This window comes from Orbicella faveolata, unplaced genomic scaffold, assembly GCF_042242905.1.
Source record: "Orbicella faveolata isolate gen_17 unplaced genomic scaffold, um_ofav_v1 contig_13, whole genome shotgun sequence".
Classification (NCBI taxonomy): Eukaryota; Metazoa; Cnidaria; class Anthozoa; order Scleractinia; family Merulinidae; genus Orbicella; species Orbicella faveolata.
Window position 1 is genome coordinate 6,452,501 of NW_028301540.1, and position 7,500 is coordinate 6,460,000.

General features: G+C 37.5%; 1 protein-coding gene across 3 annotated transcripts in view; it reads right to left on the reverse strand.

The window, feature by feature from the left end:
- Nucleotides 1-7,500, reverse strand: part of LOC149114758 (uncharacterized) — a 129,087-nt gene that overhangs the window by 9,282 nt on the left and 112,305 nt on the right. For 2 of the 3 annotated variants that reach the window (XM_089284377.1, XM_089284375.1), the window contains exon 2: nucleotides 2,297-2,359. The gene's annotated coding sequence lies outside the window, so the exon portion shown is untranslated. Of the gene's footprint in view, nucleotides 1-2,296; nucleotides 2,360-5,936; nucleotides 5,988-6,697; nucleotides 6,801-7,500 lie in introns of all 3 variants that reach the window. The other variant, XM_089284376.1, reaches the window with a different exon arrangement.

Sequence of the window (7,500 nt, forward strand, 5' to 3'; positions counted from 1 at the left end):
GCGAGAGCTTTCCAACTAACTGCCAATGGACATTACATTTTTTAAATATGAAATCGATATATGATGTAACGAAAAAAATACCAAATGTTTAAGAGAGCTCAATTCACACTCTCATAAAATCAAAAGGTCAGGGTCAGCTGCCAAAGACTAAATTACACATTGAGTTTTCTTTGGTAAAAATGGCTACCCTTCTTTGACTTTCTTTATACTGCTTTTACCTCCCTTACATCTAAAATCCCCCAGCGGAGGGAGGGGGGAAGGTACTCTACAAAGTTTTACATGGGGAGGCTCTGCCGCAAGGTCTAAATTATATGATACCACTGTAAAGTTTGTTTGTTCGAAAAAATTTAATTAAAAGTCCCTTTTGATCTGAATACCTAAAAGACAGATCTTCCTTCACCCTTCATATACCTCAACTTGTGAACCCCTTAACCTTTAATATACATGAAGCCTGAACCTTTCAAGCAGAACCTCGCTGTATAGGACATTATAACAAGTACCCTCAGGGCTAAAATCAAATCCTCTTGTAGCTTTTTGTATCTGTCAAATTCATGCATAATATTTCCTCACAAACAAATAATTAATATTTCCTATGCATAATCACTCAGCCAACATACAATCCCAGGGTTCTCATTCATTTAGGGAGTACACAGGCGGCCAAGACGTTGAATACAATTAATACACTGTACATGACATTGTGCTGTTGGCGATTGTATTACAATTTTAGCAGTTTATAAGACATGAGAATGCTTCGAAAATCGCTCTAAATACTACGTGTAGGAAATAATTTCAATAAGTGTATCTCACCTAAATGGCTTTAACCCACCTACAGGAACACGAAGACATCAAAATACACAATTCAAACATAAGGTAAGCCACTTTTATTGAGATTATTTTCTACACATAGCATTTAGAGCAATTTTCGAAGCATTCTGACTGATACATTGTCTTTTAAATGGTTAAAATTGTAAGGCATTCGCCAACAGCATAATGTCATGTATTAATCATAATCAACATCTGTGCTGCCTGTGGAGAATAGAGGGCTAGTTTTGTGAAGTAGACAGCGGTCACTAAATCAAATGCTGAAGGCACAAGTTTCAAGGGAGGTCTGGGGGTATCCTACACTGTAATTAAAAAACATACACCACATCCTGATCCAAGTCTCCTCCTTACCTATGGCCTCTACTGACCTGAGACAAGGATGGTCAGGGTTCAGTCACATTCCAGAAAACCTGTGTTTTCCCCAAATTACTCTTTACAACTTACATACGTATTATACATTATTAACGCCTGGGTCGCACATGGAGGTTGGGTGCCCAGGAACCCGGGGGCTGAAGCTGCCGACCCCAAACCCAGGTAGCAAGAGCACCCCAAAAGCCTGCCCTACCCACAACCCAGCCACGAGCCCTGACCGCCATACCCAGCCCCAGCCCAAGCACCCGTCACACAGAGCCAGGACCTCAGTGGTAATAATAAAAATAATAACAATTATAATAAACGATAAATAAAAATAAATAACAAAATAACAATAAAAATACTAATAAATTCTTAATAAATAGGGTAAAAATAATAAAGGGAGAGGAGGGTGGGAGAAAACACTAAAAAACGCCAAAACTGATCAAGACGCCCTGAACACTAAGCACAGTAAAACTAAGACCACATCTAAAGGCACACGCATAAATTGCCACAATTCACCGCTGACCCAGGGGCACAAGAAACTCCTCCACACCAGGTCTACTACAGTAATGCAAACCCTAGCAACAAAACAAACGCCACAGCATGCCACGAAAAGACGCTAATAAACGCTAACGCTACGCAAACGCCACGCTAACTACTGAGCCACACACTCCTCGTCGTTACCTACGTTAAATAAGAAGTATATTTAACCTCAGTAAAATGCAGGCGGCTCAGAAATTGAAGTAGCCATTTTTTTTAGCTGGCGACCAGCAGTTAATGAGAACCGTGGATCCCCTATTTTAAGGATAGTCTGTTACAGCAAGGTGACAGCTAGATTCACATATTGAAATGTAGCATTCTACACCAGTTAGGTACACACTAGTATGACACATATTGCTTATCGCAGTGAGCTTTGTAGCTGTAGGGTATCATCAAGATTTACTGGTCCTCACCCATAATTTCAGCAGTGATCTCCTCAACACATGTTTACATCACATTTGTTTATGAAATGTTTTAGATGCTCTCTGACTGAGTGACACTGATTGAAATTTACCATCATGTAAATTTTAATTGTAGTTTGTAAAGTAAAGTAATAAGCTCTGGGTATAAACAATCATACCATTCGACCAGTGCTCCTCCAGTTAGTCAATTCTCTGTCCTTTAAGCTTCATTTCCACTTTCACTGCAATCACGGTTAAAATTATTTTAATTAATAATTTACACACAATAAGATTTTAAAAAAAATAACTTTAACAGGTTGTTCTTTCGAAAAAGACTCGGTGTGCTTCTCATTGTTACATTTCTGTTTTTTAAAATAAATTCCTAAAACATTTTTAAATTCAAAAATTAATTAATTAGTTAATTGATTAATTAATTATAATTATCTAATAGCATTAATAAATATATGATAACCAATTGACCCTCAAATAAAAATGTCTTGCATTGTTTCTAAGGTATTTATCCTATTTACACATGCCAAAGGTTCACATGTAATTTTTTGTAACACTGTTGCCAAAAGTCCATGAAGAAAGACCACATTTTCACATTTTTATGAGTTAAAATGGTTCTTATATGTAGAAAAATTGAGTCCTTTTCCAATTCCCTCTTTTCCCTCTACAGTTCACATTCTCCTTCAATAAGGGACTTTTCATGCACATTATACAAACCACGAGAACTAAGAAGTCTTTTTGTTGACACTATAGCAAGTAAACAAGGAAACTGCTGTCCGTATCACTGCAGGCTAGTGTCAAATGTATGCATTGAACAGGGTTGAATGTCTGAAGTTTTGAAATCAAAAAGGGAAAGACAAATTTATTATTGTGAGACTGTTTTCATCTCTAAGTTAAATCTCAAAAGGTATGTTTATCTTGTCGCCCGATGATGAAAGCTGGTCGCCTGAGGCAACCAGGCGCTGCTAGGGCACAGCCTTGTAAACGCAACCTTGCTATTTAACTGTTCTGAAAAACATTACTGAGGAGATATTCTTTCTCTCTGGGGTATGATATCAACTGAAAATCGTTCTGGTGCATTTTGATTCTTTTATAACAACATTGTAGTTACTATTCCTAATTCACTTGATTTGTTCAACAATTGGAAATCCCAACCTTCCAACCCTCCCTTCCCCTATTAGCCTCTCATTTACTGACCACTCAGGCCTCTCATCCCAAATTCCATCCACAGCCTTCCCTCCCCTCTCTTATATCCCACTTTCACAGGCAAGACAGTTGACCACTAATATAATGATGGTGATTTTACCAGCTCTCTCCCCTCCCCTCCAAACATGTCACATCAGCGCCACTACTCAAGCTACGTGTTAATTTATGCATTTTGCAGTGGTGTTGTGAAAGATCGTGAAGCGTCATTAAGTCTGAATTACGTTCGTCTGAAAAACTACTAAAATCTGAGTTCTTATGTTGTTACCTGTAGTTTACTTGTTAAGTGTTATGATTGAAAGATCACGGAAATTTTGTACACGGCCCAAATTCTCACGTTTCGTTTATCTGAATGCAATTGCTTTCAAAAACTTTAAAACCTCTAAAATGTAACCAAATGTTTTTCTAGTCCGCATGATCAAAACATTTTATAGCTCTTTTTTTACGTCTGTGGTTCAAATACAGTTTCCGTACTACAGACATGTTTTTGTGAAACACATGAATGTACAAATTAGTCACGCTTTGTGGTCACGACCACTTACAATTTGAATTTCAACTAATTACGCAATTTTTTTTATTCAATTGACCTCGAAGTCTGAGTTTTTATACTGACAAGCTGTTCATGCGGGATTTTCCCGAGGTTTTCCTTAGGCCCCATTTGCACATATCCGAATATTTTTGAACCCGCAACTTTTACTTTCCGGATTAAATACTTTCCCGTCCACACGCAGTGTATTCAAATCGAATTCATCTGTCCACACACATCCGACAGTGTACCCAGATTCACTCTAGACAAACTAGGCCTACACATTGTGCCACCATATTAGTTAATTGTTCGGTTAGAGACTCAGGACACAATTTTGCTACATCATCAGATTTGAAAGTGTCCGGATTCACCGTCCACATGTTACGGATTCGCTGCGAATTTATTTTTTTCCACTCTGGAGAGCAGATTAAAAAATATCCGGATTGGCTGCTGAATTCGCCGGATGCGTGTGGACGGAAGCCGTATTCAGAAAGAAAAAGTTGCGGATTCAAAAATATCCAGATACGTGTGGACGAGGGCCTTAGACGTCATGGAAAACTTGATAGCCGGGAAAAAAATACACCTGTGATCAAGTGACTGAAGGAAAACTAGGGGTATAAACATTTGTAAATTTGTCAATTTGCAATGGCAAAATAATACCTGACTTGCTGTAAAGGTCCCTTTTCTGGTGCTAGTATCGATTTTACACTCAATTGACTTTACTTTTAAGCCATTCAAATTTGCAACCAACATTTTCGCGAAGGGTCCACACTCAAATACTAAAATGTCTCAAATGTCTCTTACTTTTACTTTCTAACGACCAAAAAAGAAATTTGTCTGATGACACTGGCTTTTTGTCAGGTCAAAACTTGTCTTTGGCCTGACAAATGATCTGCTTATAGACAAAAATTATTTGCAGGCTTGGGTGCGTGTTCATAGAAAAACTGAAAAATTGTGGTTTTCAGCCAAGCAGATTTCAAAATAGCGATCAATAAACCAACGTGAACAAGCTTTTTTTGCAATAATTGTTGCAATTTAACAGCGAGCACAGACCACAAGGTATTTGAATTAGTCTCTTTTGGGCACGTCTTCACATGTAGGGCTGTCTAAGTACAAATGTGTTTTCAATTTCTAAACAAAATGCTGAGCGTAAATTTAAATATCAAAGTATATAGGGTTTGTACAGATTACTGGTGTTAATACTGACATATAAGAGCAACTGACTTCTTCCCGTGTCTATGTTAACGTTAATTCTGGGAAATATTAAATACTATTAATTTCAAAATGTCAGCTTGCTGTGACACTCAAATGATCTACAATCCCAAATTTTGTGCTCTAAAATTATGTTCATTGAAGTGCAAACTAATTTTGTTGGCATGTTGGATTCTAACGGTATTCACTAAATGCCTGAGTAAGAATTTGAGATTACGAAAAATCTTTTGCATTTAACACCCATTTTTTTATATTTATTACATCTTCTGTGCACAAACTGGTCTAGAGTAGGAAATGTAAACAGAATAGTAAACATATTCAAAGTCAAACAATTTCTCCATTGGGGACAAACGAATCTCGGGTTTCACATAATAAAATATACAACTGAACCGTAATATTAACCACTTCTAAATGTACTGAAGCTTTTTGTTTGTGCGGCCAGTAACAACTAAGACAATTAAAACTCTAGAAACGCAAATATATAGTTGGGATGTTTCCAAATGCAAATTCCCAATGATACAGCTGTAATTAAAATACTGACCAAATGACTTGATTCATCATAAAGGTTGCAAGCCAGTCATTACTTAACTGTTATGGTCATAATTCAGGGAGTCTAAAGCCTAATCTGTAATTACTTCTAGTATAACGACAGTTTAGACTTCACAGACAAGCAAACTGAGTAATGCAACCAATTCAAACAGCCAACAAGAAACCCGCCATGAAAGAGTTGACGGTACACAGAATGTTCCTTTCGATCTTCATCTTCATCCATCAAAGCAACCTACAGTCGACATTATAATTAATGACTGTCCAAGCTGCAAAACCCAGCCTTACTGAATTCTCGCTTACATTTATCTAAAAATTCCTACCTCTATTCCGTCAATCACATTTTTTTCGCTTCGAATTCCACAGAACAAGACCTGCAATGAATGACAATAATTGAGTGAAGATGAAGAAGGTTTCTCACAAGTTACTAAAATAAACCAGCAAAATTTCGGTTAAAGTTAATTAATCTCTTACATGTATGACTGCTGCTCAATGCTGTTGACAGTTGTCAGCAGTAATAAAAGATTACTAAAATGCGTTCGACGCTTTCAATCAACAGGAACGAACTAACGTCCAAGAATATGTTTGGGATAAATGAATAAGTGCAGTTTAGATTTAATATCATTGTGAAACCTTCATTTTTCTCCTAATGATATTTTCTTTTATTGTCAGTAAGACAAGTAACAGTCTGTTCTATCCGTAAAAGGTTTTAGTCTAGCCTCGATAACCAAACAAAAGATTAGACAATGACTGCGAAAAAATGTCGCTTTGCTCGCTTCGTGTACTTCAGGACCAACGCTACCATAATTACAAAATTATTAGGCTTGCCGTGAGACATGCCCCAACATTAACAAAGCAAACTGTACCAGTGCTGGTAACACACCGAGAGAGAAAATTCTTATATAAACGAATACTTATTACAGTCCTAGAGACTACAGACGAAATGAGCGTATTCCAAAACGCCGCACAGAATATGAATATATGCTAAACGTCGCATCGCACATATTATGTTATTTCAGTGAAAAGAGTCACTAGATGCATGAGCTACAGAACCACACTCGAGTAGAATTAAAATGAAACTTACCTTTGGTATCGGAGTCTCAGAGTTTGGGAGCAGACTGTTTGCGCGCTACATACGTATCCACTATATGCAGATCCACTAAAGCGCTCTTTGGTAATAATGTGGTCTGCAACTATTAGACGACGTTTTATTGTCAGTTGTGATTAACACTACTAATAACAAGAACTTTGCGACAATTTGGAATGTAATTAGTTTTTTCCATGGGGTGCTTATCAGCGGTTGGTTGGGTTCAGTGATTTTCAAAGAAATCTTCGTTTCGGTTCAAAACTCTCTGACAGGGTTGTAGACTTGAGAAAGAAAGCCGGCTTTTCTATTGTTCTCTCTTTTATTTTATGTAGACTTCAGAACGCCAACTCATGATTGTACCCCGAGGGTATTCTACAAATCGAAGACATATCTGCTCTCACGAATAAACGTAGCAAACCGGTCCAAATTTCTTACTTGCTTCAGGAACAGATCGATTATGATGACAGAGGAAAAAGAGAACCTCTTAAAGGACTTCTTACATCCTTCACTTTGAAACCTTGCTCAATAAATTAACGTGGCTACGGAGCCACTGAACTTAAAAAAAGAATAATGAAAGAGTGTTTAGGCCACTGAAGCGAGTACAGTCGCCAGTCGCCGCTGCTCCATGATAAATTATAAAACTGTCGAACGCCTCGTAAACAGATCCTGCAGATCCACGAATGAAGAACTTTGCCTCTAACACAAAAGGCTTGCTGAGTGAAACGTGTTACCTCTCTTTTACAAGCGCAACAACGAGTTATTTGCAGGGTCAAAAACAGCAACCGTTGACTTAAGTTCAC